The sequence below is a fragment of the Nomascus leucogenys genome, chromosome 14 (assembly GCF_006542625.1).
Source record: "Nomascus leucogenys isolate Asia chromosome 14, Asia_NLE_v1, whole genome shotgun sequence".
NCBI lineage: Eukaryota > Metazoa > Chordata > Mammalia > Primates > Hylobatidae > Nomascus > Nomascus leucogenys.
Window position 1 is genome coordinate 87,499,601 of NC_044394.1, and position 16,531 is coordinate 87,516,131.

Genomic DNA, 16,531 nt, shown 5'->3' on the forward strand with positions numbered 1-16,531 from the left:
TCTGGCAGAGAGTCTGCCACTGCCGGGGGTGCTGGGAGCAAAACATCCTCTGATTTCCCTCCCTCCCCTCTCCCACTCAGGTCGCCCCCGACATTCCCTTTTTAAAGTATTCAGGATTCCCTCTCTCAGCCCATTACTTTCTGAGCCAAGAAGTGTAGATCTATTCCAACCTGGAGACCAGGAGAGAGCAGCCCAGGGGGAGGACGGACCCTGTGTGTCGGGGCAATGCTGAGGCCTCTGGTGTGGATCCGCTCTATCGGATCCGGATGATTTGATGCATCTCCTGTTGTTGTTGCTGTTGTTGTTGTTGTTGTTGTTGTTGTGAAGAAGTGATGCCTAAAAGGACACACAAGGAGAGGGTGGGAAGAGAGGAGAGAAGGAGTCGTGGGAAGAACACAGACGTGTGGGGACAGCCGAGGAAGGGGCTGAGGGCAGTGAAGGGTTGGGAGGGACAGGCTTATATTGAGGGAATTGGGACTGGCCAGGCCCAGCTGCCCGCCGCACACAGAGACAAGGACGCAGGAGGGGTTGAAAGGCTGGGTGGATTTCTCCTGCCTGGGCCTCCCAGATATGACCCAAGGAGGAGACTTGTCACTACATCAGGTGGGGGGGACCAGGGGTCCAGGTGCATCCCCCATCAGTTTTGTGGATTTTTCCCCTCCCCAGCAAAGCTGTACCCTCAGTGCAAAGTTCTCGTTTGCTTTTGTTATTGAGTTCACGTCAGGGTTCCTGGCAGCCCAGCACAGCTCTCCTGGCATCTCAACTCCCCAGAGATGTGACCTGAGACACCTCATGGCCCAACCTGCCAAGGCCCTCCCTGAACAGCCCTCCTCTGGCGCTGCAAGGAGCCAGGTGGTGTGGGGTCCCTGGCTTCTGCTCGGCCACCGCTGTCCCTCCAGATGCACCTCTGCTCCTCTTGGCTCTGTGCTGAGACCACTCCTGTCTTGTGACTCTGTCTGTGCGGCTGGTTTCTTCTTTTTCTTATATTTGCTCTTAGACTAGGCGGGGCACCTGAGTGACAGCTGGTGGCCCCCATGCCTGCTGCCTGATCAAGAGGCTTTGGTTTTCCCTGGAGCCCCACCTTCTGACTCCCTGGGAGTGGCTGTGGCGAAAAGGGTTTGTCCAGTAGCTTGGGCACAGGCCACCTTGCTGATGATCTGTACACTCGGCTTTGGCCATCTGTCATCTCACTGGGCCTTGGAAAGTACTTAGGGAGGGTACTTTTCTCCCTTTTTTTTTTTTTTTTTTTTTTTTTGAGACGGAGTCTCACTCTGTCGCCCAGGCTAAAGTACAGTGACGCAATATTGGCTCACTGCAACCTCTGCCTTCCAGGTTCAAGTGATTCTCCTGCCACAGCCTCCCAAGTAGCTGGGATTACAGGCATGTGCCACCACACCCAGCTAATTTTTTTGTACTTTTGGTAGAGATGGAGTTTCACCATGTTGGCCAGGCTGTTCTTGAACTCCTGACTTTGGGTGATCCACCCGCCTCGGCCTCCCAAAGTGCTGGGATTACAGGCATGAGCCACCGCGCCCAGCCCTTTTCCCCCCATTTTATAGATAAGGAAACTGAGATGCGGGAAGCTTGAGAGCAGGACTGCAGAATAGATACTCTCCTGACACAGACTGGAGCATCAGGGTGCGTTTGTTCAGTAAGGTCTTATCTGTGTCAATACGATCACCAGGAGCCACGTGTGACTGTTGGAAATGAACCTCATGCAACAAAGGCACTGAGCCTCACTTTTATTGAAGTTTAATTAAAGCTTTGGGGACTTCTTTGAGAGCATATCTAATTACTTCTTGAACTGGGACCAAACCAGTGTGTTCTAGGTCACCTGTTCCCACCACAGAGGTAACTGGCGGCCCTAAGTCTGTGACTGGGTTCAGGCCATCCAGATGGCTGGCCTTCTTCTCTTCCTCAAGTCCCACCTAGGCTGATTTCCCCCACTGAGAGACCCCCAAGATCTGCAACTCCTGCAGTAGGGCGGTGGGCAGAGGGTCAGAGGCTCCTGGGAATGCTCCCTCCTCTGAGTCTGACTCTCCCACCTGCTGGAAGAAGAAGGGCAGGATGAATGAGAGCCAGGAGGTGCCGTGCAGGTGCGAAGTCCACTGGAAGGGGCTGGTGGGTGGTGCTGCCAAGGGTGGGGGGCTAGGGAGGTCTTTCCTGAAAGGCCCTTTACATTCTCAGAAGGCAGAGTGAGCCAGCCAGAGTGTGCCTTCCCATCCCCACCCTATGACCACAGCTGCACCCTTTGCTGTGCAGCTTTCACTCCGTGGAGACAGCCCCCACTTGCTTCCCACTGTTTTCTGGGTCTCCTCCCTCTCTCCCTAAAAACCAGTTCTCAGTCAACAGCCTCCTAACTGAGTTACAGGCGATGTTCAGCCTCACAAACTCAGCATCTTTGCAGGAGATAATTTGTATCTTAACCACTGGGAAGCAGTAGAATATTAGGCATCAAAAAGCTCCGCCGGGTGCAGTGGCTCACACCTGTAATCCCAGCACTTTGAGAGGCCGAGGCAAGTGGATCACCTGAGGTCAGGAGTTTGAGACCAGCCTGGCCAACATGGTGAAACCCCATCTCTACCAAAAGTACAAAAAAATTAGCTGGATGTGGTGGCACGTGCCTGTAATCCTAGCTACTTCGGAGGCTGAGGCAGGAGAATCGCTTGAACCCGGAAGGTGGAGGTTGCAGTGAGCCTAGATCATGCCACTGCACTCCAGCCTGAGTGACAGAGCAAGACTCCATCTTAAAAAAAAAAAAGAGAGAGAGAGAGAAAGTTCAAAAGCAGGGAGGCTTCTCACATCTCTAAAAATCCTATCAGAGTGACCAGTGGCATGGGCAATACATCCTGGAAGGTCTGTGAACTTCTCTAAGCCTCAGTCTCCAGCTGTACCCATCTGTCCTACAGGCTTGAGTGACGCATACTGAGGTGACATTTGTGAACTTTCTCCATGAGCTGGCAGGCGGGACACAGATGCCAGCGTTCCACTGTCACCTTAGCACTGAGTCCCGTGACAGCTGGGAAGACATCCCCTGAGTCACCATCGCCAGGTGCAGGCTGTCCTTCCTGTCCGCACCTGTGCCTGCAAGGTCGCCTCATGTGGGATGGAGAGGTGCAGGGCGGGGGCGAGGGCAGAGGGCTGGCCAGAGGCGGTGGTCATCCATGAGTTCCCTTTCTGGTCTGGTCCAGTGTTGAGGATGGTCCGGTGATGCAACCATGGCACTTCCGGGATGACAGGCCACCCCACACGCTCCTGATGCAGACAGAGGCACTCGGGGTGGATTCATTCGGCATGCTTAGGAATCAGAAGCACGCGCTGCAGTCACAGATAGATGTTGTCTTGGTTGCCTGGTGCAGGGCAGACCCCCTTCCATGCCAGGAGTCGGGGGAGGTGAGGAAGGGCACAGACGCTCAGGCTTTTCCTTGGGTTTCCGGCTCCCTGCTTGCCTGTGGTTTGGGAGGTTAGATTGGTGTTTTCTCTGTCCCTCCCTGCTGTACAAAGGGGAATGGAGTGGCACAAGGAGGAGCTGCCCAGCTAGACACAAGCCCCAGCCATCTGCAGCCCTGCCTGCGTGGAAGATGTGTCTATAGAAAGAAATATCTGTTTTCTGGGCCGGGGCGGTGGCTCGCACCTGTAATCCCAGCACTTTGGGAGGCCGAGGCGGGCGGATCACTTGAGGTCAGGAGTTTGAGACCAGCCTAGCCAACATGGTGAAACTCTGTCTCTACTAAAAATACAAAAATATTAGCAGGGTGTTGTGGCACACGCCTGTAATCCCAGCTACTCACGAGGCTGAGGCAGGAGAATCGCTTGAACCCGGGAGGTGGAGGTTGCGGTGAGCCGAGATCGTGCCACTGCACTCCAGCCTGCGCAACAAGAGCGAGACTCCATCTCAAAAAAAAAAAAAAAAAGAAAGAAAGAAAGAAAAGAAAAGAAGTATCTGTTTCCTGGTTTGTCCCAGAGAAAAGAGTGCAGTGAATGACAGCGTGGAGGGGAGGCAGAGAGTGACAGAGAGATGCACACACAAAGAAAGATGTAGCGGGAGACACAGAGAAGAGAGAAACAGAACAGCATGTGGACAGCCCCAAGGGAGGGCTGCATGTGGGGATGCTTCTTATCTCTGTGCCTGGCTTCCTGGGAAGAATCACAGCTCACAGGAACTGGTGCGCCCCCTTCCATTTTACCCACCCGTGCCCAGCCACCCACATGAGCATAGCCTTAAAACAACACGCAAGGAGCTGCCACCATTCCTCCTGGGCAGATACCAAGCAGCCCCAGTGCCTAAGACTTCCCTCTTAGCAGGTGTCAGTCCACCCGGGGTGCTGGGGGGCAGTGCAGAGAGGTGGTCTGTGGCCGGTTTCCACTTGGTGGGCCCCAGTACACTTCCACGGCACGCCCCTCACCACACCGATGTGAGTTCTGAGAATGCAAACCAGTCTGAGCGTAAGCCAGAACAAACAGTAATTAGGAAGGTAAACCTGATGTGAAAATAAGCATAATGCATTCCTAATTCAAATAAGAATTATTTGTAGACTCTTTGCTCTTTCTGAATTATCAGTGGAACGTTCCACTCCATTTGCATAGATAATTGAGAGTTAACTGTACTTTCTGTACCAAGGCCTGGGAGATGAGCAGGGCAAGTACAGTCTGTCCGGGTGAAGAGAAAGGAAATTTCATCGGCGGTCTCATCTGGGCACTGCAGAGAGAAGGGACCTAGAACAAAACCTGGCACTTGGGGACACTCAATAAGTATTTGTTGAATTAATCGCCATGATTTATTGAACATCTACTATGTGCCAGCTGGTTTGTATATGACACGTTTTTGAATCCCCACAAGGTATTGTGGGAATTCGATACTGAAAGAGGTACTGCCGTCCCATTCCGATAGACGCGGACACCAACACTGGAGATGTTTAGTTGCTTGCTCAGAGTCCCATGGGTGGTCAGGGGCAGAGATGGGCTGGACTCCAGGTCTGGTGACTCCCAGGCTGGAGTGGGCCCCACTTTCTGCTGGAGGAGGGTGTGGGAAACAGCTGTGGCTGGGTGTGTGGTAGAAGGTAGGAGATACGGGACTACAGTCTTCTTAGGAGCTCAAGATGATCCAAGCTCCACTCTGCTTCTGTTCCTCCAGTAGCAGGGGGCAATGACTCTGACCCCACGTCCTGGCCTCCACTTCCCATCTTGGGACACTCCTCTACCCTGGGTTTCAGCTTCTCCATCCGACGAGATGGGAAGAATAATATTTACCCTCCCACTTCCTTCCCTCTGCCTTCAGAGGAGGCTGGGGTGGAGCATGAGGCTGAGGATGCTCTGGGTGCCTGAGATCCGATCTGTCCAAGGCGTTCTGATGATGATAATTATCGCCATGCCCAGTTTCACTGGAATGGCATTTCCGAGGCCTCTCCTTCTACGTTGGAGAGAAAAATCAATAAGCTCACCCAGGAGCCAAATGCAAGTGAATGCAGCTGCATGGGAGCTGGCCGCTGGGACACTTTCTCCTAGCACAGGTCGCAGGTTAGGAAGCAGAAGTATTTGCCTGTGAGCTCATCCCCAAACCCCAAAACAGAGTGCTGGTTTCCTGGTGCTGCCCTGTCGTGGGGGAGGGAGCACAAAAGAAAAGCCACTCCCGCCACCCCACCACTGGCCTCAGCAGACACTCTGTGCATGCATAGCTGCAATGGTAGGACAAAATAAGGAGGCCCCAGTCTCAGATACCAGGATAGAGCAAATAGAAACCAAGAAACATAGACTGAAATGGAGCAGACCCTGTTGCTAGGTGTCTGTGTTTTGGGATGGGGAGATCAGGTCAGGCTTCCTGCCCACACAGGCTTGCGTGCGGCCTTACTCTAAGAAGTGGCCCAGCTGGCTTTGCATTTTGCATTTCTTCTTCTTCTTCTTTTTTTTTTTTTTTTCAAGATGGAGTCTCACTCTGTCACCCAAGCTGGAGTGCAGTGGTTCAATGTCAGCTCACTGCAACCTCTGCCTCCTAGGTTCAAGTGATTGTCGTGTCTCAGCCTCCTGAGTAGCTGGTACTGTACGCATGAGAGCCACCACCATGTCCGGCTTATTTTTTGTATTTTTAGTAGAAACAAGGTTTCACCATGTTGACCAGGCTGGTCTTGAACTCCTCACCTCAGGTGATCCACCTGCCTCAGCCTCCCAAAGTGCTGGGATTACAGGCATGAGCCACGACACCCGGCCTGCATTTCTTCTTGAGAGGCTACCCATGGCCAGGCATTGCGCAGCCTATGGGGATGATAGTGAGCTGATGTCGGTGGGGCTGGGCGGAAAGACATCTGCCCATGCTCTAGACCAGAGCTGCCCAATAGAAGCACAATGCAGGCCACACATGGAAATGCTTAACTCTTCAGCACCCACATTGAGAAAGTAAAACAAACAAACAAAACTGGGGGCACTCATTTTAATTATACGCTTTATGTAACCCAATGTACCTGATATATGATCATTTTGACATGTAATCTAGATACAAACTATTTTTTCACTCTTTTTATGGTCCCAAGTCATCAAAATCCCATGTGCCTTTCACACATACACACACACACACACACACACACACACACACACACGGAGGGTCTCAATTAGAACCGGCCATGTTTTAGCTCTGAATGCCCACATGTGGCCCATGGCCCCTGCATTCAACAGCACCAGATCTACACAAAACTCTTGAAGAACCAGGAAGCAGTTTTTTTTTTTGCTTTTTTTTCTTTTGCGACAGACTCTCACTCTGTCACCCAGGCTAGAGTACAGTGGCTGGTGCAATCTTAGCTCACTGCAACCTCCGCCTCCCAGGTTCAAGCAGTTCTCCTGCCTCAGCCTCCCCGGTAGCTGGGACTACAGGCATGCCCACTATGCCTGGCTTATTTTTATATTTTCAGTAGAGACAGAGTTTCACCATGTTGGTCAGGCTGGTCTTGAACTCCTGACCTCAAGTGATCCACCTGTCTCAACCTCCCAAAGTGCTGGGATTACAGGTGTGAGCCACCGCACCTGGCTTCCAGGAGGCAGTTTGTACCTAGATTCCTGGCAGAACTCCCTTGCTCGGAATCTGGGCTCCCTTATCACAGCCTCCTGCTCCACCTCTCAGCCACTAAGACCCTAAAGAGCTGCGAAGATCAGAGCACCTACCACAGCAGCTGTGGGAGTGAGGACAGCGCCATGTGAAAGGAGAGCGACATTGATGTCTTCATGATAAAATCATCTGTTTCTTTACCAAAACTTTTTCCCAAGGAAAATGAACCCACAGGGCAGGGGGAACATCAGGGTTTCGGTGCTGCCTTCTGTCTGGCTCCATCTGCACCACAGTGGGCCTTCCCTCTGCTGGTGATGCCCTGGCCTTCCTCCCTTTATGCTCTCCCACTCCCACCTCCTCCACCATCAGGCCTGCTCCCCTAGCCCGGAACACCTACCTCCCCCAGTGGCTTCCAGCCACCTTCCTGTGGGCCAGCATAAGTCATTCTCCTTCTAAATTGCCTCCCAATAGGCAGTGAGCAGACCACTTTTTCCTCTAGAGAAGAACTTGGCCAACTCAAGCCTCCATTGACCCTCTCCACGGCATTTACTCTCAAAATTCCAATACAGTAAAGATTCTAGTCTTCCCAGTGTGGATTTCCAATTACCCACACTCAGCCAAGTGGCAGCCACTTCATTATAATCCCGTAATTGCCATATAGAATTCCCATAAATTTGCTGTTAACTTTTAACCACTGTATCCTTCTCTTAGAAAGTGTAGCAATAATTTGAAAATCCGTAGACAATATTTTTAAGTGGATAGAGGCAGAGCAGGGGGAATAAATCCAATGGGGCTGGGTTTAGAGAAAATCCCAATAAAACAGCAGTAGGGGGTTGGCGTGGGGAGGTGAGTATGGGGCTTTCTCCAACTTCGATGCAAACATTTCTTCCTAATATATGGTGTGTTGGTGGCGGCAAGGATTGATCAGAGTCTGATCCGGGAAGATCTTGCTCTTAAATGAGAATGGCTGCGTGCACTAGGTTCTCTGTTAATAGGCACATTCCCTGCCCCCACTGGGAGGTAATTTACAAGCCCAGCTTCCAAGTGTAATCTCCCCACATTGTGCTGCTCCACGGTGCCTCCCAAATTGCTACATGGACCAGGTCTATAAAAGGCGCTTTGGAGGAAGTGGCAGCCATGCCGGCATGCCTGCCCCTGCCTGCACCGAGCAAGTGAACACCCAGGTGCTCAGCAGAGGAATTAGCCTGCCATTCAGGAGATGCTAATGAGGCAAGTTGGAAGCGGATGAGGTTCAGCCAGGAAGGAAATTGTTGGGCCCACAGAAGCCCTGGGCACCAGGGGCTGGCAGAGAGGCCAGACAGATAGTCCTCACAGCAGCCTGCTTCTCTCTGGGGGTCAGGGATGGAAAAAGCTGGATCTCCTAAAGGGAGACAGAGCCAGTGAGAGTGTGCAGGGCCCCAAAGGGAGCAGCAGGCTAACTCAGCAGACGAGGATGTTTTGGTAAAAGGTGGCCATCAGCAGGGCTAGCCGCTGGCCACTCCCTGCAAAACAGAATGTTCACTGACACCCATGCTTGTTTGGGCCCAGGGAGGCAGAGGTGTAGGCAGCCACAGCCGCTCCAGGCTCTGGCTGGAGCTGTCCCTGGTGCTGACGGTCTCACTCTCGTGCCCAGTCCTTCCAGCTCTCGTTCCGTGCTGCCAAGAGGGTTTCAGCCATGGACATCCACATCCAGCCCCCGTGTCCACCCCTAGAAAAAGCAGCTATTGGCTCCAAGCTGGGAGGGTTATCAGGCAGCAGCAGCAATGAGAAATTGGGCCACAGAGCGATTTGAAGGTCCTGGTGTTTGATCTATTGCGGGGCTGGCTCCTTGCAGCTTTGCTGCTCCCAAGTTTGGTGACCTGAGAGAATTAAAGCTGCCTTAAATACAGTCTCTGTTGGCTGTATATTAATCAAGCAGGAATCAAAAGTCACAGCATCCTAGGGAAGTAAGAGCAGGAACAGACGGCTCCCCCCCATCCTGATGCAGCAACTCTCAGTGGGAGGAAAGGCCGGGAGCTGCTAAGAGCAGCACAGGGCCCTCAGCTGGCTGCCAACTTCCCCAAACCTCCTTGCCAGTGAATTCTCAGAAACCTCATGCCTTGGAACTGGAGAGTTGTGTTGGTGCCAAAACATCGCTGGACCCCAGTGCTAGAGTGGATCAGGAAAGGGGAGGGATTTTCCTCCCAGGGTCAAGAGGGAGGAGACGGTAGGGGGTTGGCAGGGGTGGCAGCCTCAGAATAGCTTCACACCTAACTCAAGACAAGCTCCCACACCCCCACCAGACAGGCACTTCCCCTGCTCTTGGGCAACTTTTAGGGACTCGAACACATCAGCATCCACTGCCCCATCTCTGCTCACTGGGCAGCAACTCACACAACTTCCCTGGTGTATCTTAGGCTGCCGGGAGGGAAGAGGCTGCCCAGGGTCCTGCCTAACCCTGCCTTCTCCTTGCTCTCAAAGCCTGAGAAAGGAACTATTATCTGGCTTCTGTCATTGTGGAGGTGTGGGGAGGTGAGTCTGTAGGTTACTGTCTGCATCTGTTCCTTTGCTTCCTGGCAGATATGCTTGTCCCCACTCCCTTGAGTCTTGGGACAAGCTCAGCTCCCATGAGGCTTCGTTAGAAGGACCTTGCACCCCCACCTCCCACCACCGGCCGCCTCATCATTGCATGGCCCAGCCCGTCTGCAGCTTGGCACTGGCTGCCTAGCAGCGCATCGGCCTCCCCAGGGCCACGCACTTTGCCAGGACAGTAATGCCTCTCCAGGCCTTTGTGTGCCTCGGGCTCCTAATGAGCTATTAATGAGCTGATGCTTTGGCTTTAGGGGGCATGCAGGGGCAGGGGACGAGCAGAGTGCCCGCCCCTCACATTCTGTTTCCCAAGGCCTTGCCGTTGCTTTTTAACTCGCTGAGTGCTGGGGCTGGGGCTGGGGCTACAGGCAGCTGCTTTTTCCAGAGTCTTTCAGGTTTGGTCAGAGTTTGAAGGTCCTAGCTTCAAAGTCACCGAGTGCTGGGGCTGGGGCTACAGGCAGATAGATGCTTTATCCAGTCTTTCGGGTCCGTTCAGAGTTTGGAGGTCCTAACTTCCCAGTCCTGGGGTGCGGGGTACCCCCAGGCCACCATTCCCTCTCTACAGTGCTGCACTTGCTCTCCATGTGGCCTCTCCTTGCCCAGTGCTGGAGGAAGGGATATTGGTTTCTCTGTTAAGTAAGATTTTCTAAAAATTGATGGCAAATGGGAGCACCCAGCCACTTCACTGCTGGAGGTGGACCCTTGCTGCTTCCACCCAGGGGTCAGCTCAGACCCACCCGCTATTGATGGAAGAACGAACCTTGACCTCTTCCCACGGGTCTCTACTCAGGAACCCTGAATGCTCTGTTTCCTCAGTTCAATTCTAACTGAACGTGGTGTAAATTCACGCTGGCCATAGCAATGGGAGCTACCCAAATTGTACCCACATTGTGTGTACAATCTTCCCTTTTGGACGCCCTGAGAGTGCAGGGCTCCTGTTCCTCACTCAGTATGCAAGAGCTGTGCTCACTCAGCCTCCTCCCTCTACGCATGGCTTTGCTCTACAAGTTTTGGTCAATGGCCCCAGTCCCTCCTGGGAGTTACAGGGAGTGGCAGTGGCTTCAGCTTCTGGTCTAAGCTCCCCCTTGTCACTCTTTCAAAGCCTTCACCCTTTGAATAAAATTAAGACGGAAAAGGTTTGTGTATGACATGAGGCAGAATTTCTTGGCAGTCAGGGTGATAAAAACCTAACTGGGCTCCCCGGAGAGACAGCAGGGTCTCCCCCAGTGGAGAGCTTCAAGGGAAAAAAAAAGAGCATGTGTCTCTGAAGGCTTCGGTGTCTGCCAGCTAGAAGGCCGGGGACTGGGCGACGTGATGCCACTTCCCCTTCCAGCCCCATCACCCTTGTCCCTGAGGGCTCCTTTCTTCTTCTTCACTCTGTTTTTTTTGTTGTTGTTTTTGTTTTGTTTTGTTTTGTTTTTTGGTGAGACAGAGATTTACTCTTGTTGCCCAGGCTGGAGTGCAATGGCATGATCTCGGCTCACCGCATCCTCCGCCTCCCAGATTCAAGTGATTCTCCTGCCTCAGCCTCCCGAGTAGCTGGGATTAGAGGCATGTGTCACCACGCCTGGCTAATTTTGTATTTTTAGTAGAGACGGGGTTTCACCATGTTGCCTAGGCTGATCTCGAACTCCTGACCTCAGGTTATCCACCCGCCTTGGCCTCCCAAAGTGCTGGGATTACAGGCCAGAGCCACTGTGCCCGGCCTTCACTCTGGTTTTTGATTGGGGGAAAAAGGTAACCTCAAAGCAAGAGGCTGGAGTTGACCCTGATGCTGAAGGAGAGCAAGTGGGGGTACCACGAGTGATTTTAGTGGTGAGTGCCTCCTGGGTGGGCTGTGTGGAGCAGCAAGTGATATGGGTTTTCCTTGGCTGGTGTGATCCCTGCCCTGGCAGGAGCAAAGGCTGTCATCAGTCATGTCTGCAGTGGGGGCCCAACCATCCAAGGGTACTTCACTGGATACCCAGTCTGAGCTGGAGTCATCATCTCCAAGCAAATATACAACTTCCCAAGCCATTCAGTACTCTCTTTTCTGTAGCCATCTATGGTCTGGGCACAAGGGTACCAAGCACATATGCACAGGCTTGGGCAGGACAGGAGGGCTCGGGGCTGGTGGGTCAGCTGAGCGCGGGGTGAGGGCCCAGGAAATTGGGCACTGCATGGAAGATCAGCTAGGAATGCTGAGGAAGGGCTTCCTTGGTCCAGCAGCAGCTCTTCTCCTCGGCGTCATCGCAAGGCTCAGCAACCCACTGAGTCCTCGCGACCTCCTGCCTAATGAGAAAGAGGAAATTCGAGATAATTGCTGCCCAGACGGAGCAGCGGTGTGATTAGTAAATGCCCAAGCTATTGCAAATGACTATTACATTAACAGATTTGGTTTGGGGTTGATCCTGTTAGGAGAGAGAGCCAAGGGCTAACGATGAGCATGTTCACAGAAGGGCATAAGCCCAGCACAGTAGTCGAAGGGAAGGAAACGGCTCCCGTAAATCCAAGTTCCAAGTCTTGCCTTCTGGCCCAGACGCTGCCTCTAACTAGTTGTGTGACCTTGGACCACCTCTGTGATCCTAAAAGGGTCATCATATATCGAATGGGCATCATTACACCTTCCCTACCTAACTTGTGATGATCGGGTGAGATACATGAAGGCTCTTTGAAAAGGTTAGGAAAGCACTGAGCAGATACAAGGTATTGTTACAGTTAGCAATCAATAATAATAAATTGCCATTCTCCCCCTTTGTGTGCTTCTGTTCCTGGGAAGTTTAAGCAAATGGCCAGGCTCTTGAGCCTTCAGATGAGAGACAGAAATCAAAGTGCCCCCCTCTTACTTCGGCTTCTGTGGGATTCTGGGCCCAGTTTGCCAAACGGTGGCTTGGCCACAGCTGGCACTGAAGACCAAAGATCTGTTTCTCCCAGGCTCTGCTCAGCCCAGGCTGTCTCCTTGCCAGGAGCTCATGGCCCAGATGCAGCAGAAGCTTGCAACGAGCTTTCCAGGGCCGCAGCTTCCAAGGCCTCTTACCCACCGAGCCCTGGGGTGGAACATCACAGTGCTGGCTGCTTTCAGATGTTCCTTTTGCTCGGCGTAGAGCTCGCCCCCCTTCCACAGAAGAGGAGAAGGGAGAAGTCCTGGGGGCTCATTTAAAATAAATAAAGCTTGGCAACAGTGCTGAGTGGAAGGAGCAGAGTGAGCGGCACCCACAGCCCCTTCTCTGAGCGCATTCCTCCGGCTCCTGGGCCCCCGAGGGGAGAGGAACTTGCAAGAGAAAGATGTGCTTATAACTGCAACCCTGTGCAACTCCTGGCTCTGCCCATATATCTCAAGTGTGCCCTTCGCTTTCAGTCTCCCTGTATTTATTATGTTTAATTTTCCTGGGACATAGTTGTAAGTGAGACGGATGGACCCGAATGTGGCTGGCAAACGCCTCTTAATTAAACAGATAAATAAACTTCCTTTGCACGCCGATTTTTACTTTTGCTGCAGTCTCTGCTGGGGCCAGGGGGACAGTGACAGTGGGTGGGGGACCCCCACTGAGCCGGAAGGTGGGTGCTGGCCCCGGCAGCCTGGGCTGGGCTTAGCTTTCCCTCTGCACTGCTGAGGACCCCTGGCAGAGGGAGGCAGAGGGGGTTGGGAGTGGGGAGCACCCCAGCAGCCCTTTCTCGCAGGCTGGCCGGTGAAGGTGGTGTGAGTGGGCCCTCTGCTGGCCACCTCCAGCGACACCTCGCCTGCCAGGGCTGCATTGACAGCTCATCCCTGGGCTTGCTTCACCCCTGCTTGCAGGGACCCTCTATCGGCTTTTCTGCCCTTCTGGGGAAATTAAACAGGCCAGAACAAAGTGGAAGCAGGCCCCGACTCCTGATGTAAGGAAGCCGCCTCCTCTGGGAATCTGATAATTTCTACATTTTTTTTAAAAAAAGGCTGACGAGTTTCCCATCCCCAGCCTGACCTCGCCCCACGGTGTCTGCTGGGGGCATCCTATGAAAGCCTGAGTGGGGGCTTCTCCCTGACTCCAACCCTGTTGCCCTGGCTGCCGAATTGGGACATTAATCCCCCTGGAAAGTATTCCATGGTGATACAGGACTCTAGCTGGTCAGAGTGGCTTCCTGGCTCTCCCCACACCCCATCACACACCCACAGGCACGCACACATCCTCCCACCCCTGAACCATGTGCACCCCACTCCACTGTGGAGATCCAGTTCTGCCACTCTGCCTCTTTCGTCCCCCAGTGCCCATGCCCAAGCCCAGGCCAAATGCCCCGGGGCTGGGGCAGGAAGGTCTGGCTCTGCAGAAGGCACAATGTATTTGTCGATTAAGGCGCGGCTTGGCGCGGCCGAGCACAGCTGCAACCAGAGACTGTGAGCTCACTCCTTGTCCTGGGAACGCCGCTGCCAAGCTGCACTCTGTCCTCACAGCTCGGGGGAAGCCCGAGGATGGTCGGCCTGGGCGCCTGGCGGGGAAAGAGGGGCAGGAGGATGAGGCATTCACCCCCCTTCCTCCCCTAAAGGGAGTGTGGAGTTGCTTCCTTTCTGCTGCGATTTGCCATGTGCCACCTTGGGAATTTCCAAAGGACATGGGTAGGGGTCAGAAGAAACACTCCCCCAAGTCATCTGACCACAGGACTCATTTGGCCCACCTTTTGTTAAAAACACAGGCCACCTTGGAGGCTAGTATTCCCCCGCATGCCTTTTAGCAAATGCTCTCCCAGGGAAAATCCTGTGTGTCCATTTCACAGAGGTACACACCGAAGAGATTTAGGGCATCTGGCAAGGTTACGTGGGCCAGGATTTCCCAGGCAGGCACGCTCAGGGAAGCTGGGGAAGACACGCCCTGCCCAACTGGAGGAGAGGCAGTGCCTGCACCCTCCAGGGCCCCTACCAGGGAAGGTGACATAGGATGGGGGCAGGAAGGAGCCAGGAGATCTCCAAAGCCTTGGAACCATCGGAACCTTTTGAGGTGCCTCCCTTGCCTGATATTTATAGTGGTGCCCAGGAGCGCAGAAATAATTACAGCTCAGTTCCTGCCTGCCTAACAAGGCCCTTCTCAGATTCAGGGCGAATGGGATATTTTTTCTTGCCTCTTTTTTTAAGTAGTGAATATTAGCACTGGAGTGACAGCTCTTCCCAGCACGCAGCCTCCCTCCACCCCAGGAGCGGGGGCAGCAGAGCCACCAGGAGCACAGGCTTCCCCCACCCCCTGCTCAGGGCCACCCACCCCAGTCCACAAGGCATCAGGGACTCGGGAGGGCTGCACGGGGCCTGGGGAATCTGAAAAACTTTGTACCACCCTGGTGCCAGGTACTGGAGGTAGGAGGTGATGAGGGCATGGTTCCTGCTGGTGGGGTCCGCAGAGTCAGGCCTGCGTGACACTCTGAAACAATCACAGCAGAGCACTGAGGTGCGTGCTATTCGGTAACTGGCTCGTGCTGAAGCACTGCATAAGAGGCAGCAGGCACACAGCCCCTGTCCCAAGAAATAAGCCAAACACACAGGTTGCTCAGATCCTTTTTCTGGAGGTATTATTTTCATTCCATTCTGCTATTCTCAGTCCTCTCTCTCTGGAGCTGGGTGTGATGAGCCGCCTGATGGAGGCAGGTGTCCAGACATGCTCCTGGGCCCAGTGCAATCTGGAGGTGAGGCTGGAAGGCAGGTGGCTGGGCAGAGAGGCACACAGGTGACCAGGTGCAGGGCTGCCAGAAGTGATGCAGATGCAGACAGTGGGGACCACCCTGGCTTTCTCTGGGCCAATGACTGAGCTCAGGGGTCCAGGAAACCTTCCCTGGCCACACCCCAGAACTGAGCTCTCCCTGTCCTGGGCTGTCAAAGCTCTCAGTACATTAGGCTGCAGTCTTCGTTTACCAGCTTGGTTTCCCCCACTAGACGGTGTGCTCACTCCAGGGCAGAGAACTTGATTTCTGCAGCCCCAGCACCGAGCACACTGTCTGCATATAGTGGGTTCTCAATAAGGAAAAACGGTAGCGTTGACTCAAAAAGTGGCTCTGTGTCAGGCATGGCTTAGGAAGCACTCCCAAATCCCTTTCTGGAGGGGATGAGGCTTGGATTCCACAGGCGATACTTGGTCATAATGGGCATAATGGCAAATTAATGAGCAAATGATTCCCAGACAGGGTGGATGTGGAGCCTGGGTTTAGGCTGAATGCTATGTGGCTTTCCCGAATTCCTAAGCATCCTTCAGGGAAGGTGCAGCGGGGCAGTGGTGACGGACAGGTGCCCAGAAAAGACAAAAGAGGGATGGCTTCTGGAACAAGCCAGAACAACCTGACTCAGGAGGGGGGCAGCCAGGGCCACTCCAAGGCACCACGCTCATGAGGAGCCCTTCTGCAAGGCTCAGGTGGCAAATGGTACAACCCACCTCATCCTCCTGGCCCAGGCATGCCCGGCCCTTGCGCTGGGACCCCCACCACTGTCCTAGGCTGGGAAACCAAGTTACTGACAGCAGGGAGGGCCTCATCAAGTCCATAGCCAAGACCCTGTGGAGCTAGACAAGCCCCCTATCCTTGTCCTGTACCAGCACCACCCCAGAGGGACCACAGAGCAGGATTTCAGAAGGTCAGACCACATGGTTAGATGGCCAGCTCGCCTGCCTCGTCTCTCCCCTGAGCCTTGTCTCTTCTCCTGTCTGCCTCCCTCCCGGACTCCACATCCCAGTTCCTCTATGAAGAAGATGAACATGGGGCACCTGAGAGAATGGTCCCGGGTGCCTGCACCTACCTGCCTTGTTCAAATGGCGCCTCCTAAACTGGGCGTGGAGAGGCCACCCTTCTCTCCCTCCCCTCCTTGCTCCCTCTTCCTCAATGGCCCTCAGGCCACATGTCCTGCAGTGGGTGCAACAGGGATCTCAGACAACATCTGACCCATCTCTCGGGCTAGATGTGGAAACCAAGGCCCCAAGGGGACAATCGACCTTCCTGAGATCA

At 53.7% G+C, this 16,531-nt stretch overlaps 1 protein-coding gene across 12 annotated transcripts in view; it reads left to right on the plus strand.

Moving 5' to 3' along the window:
• RBFOX3 (RNA binding fox-1 homolog 3) overlaps positions 1-16,531 on the plus strand; it is a 519,986-nt gene that overhangs the window by 407,102 nt on the left and 96,353 nt on the right. The window lies entirely within an intron of this gene.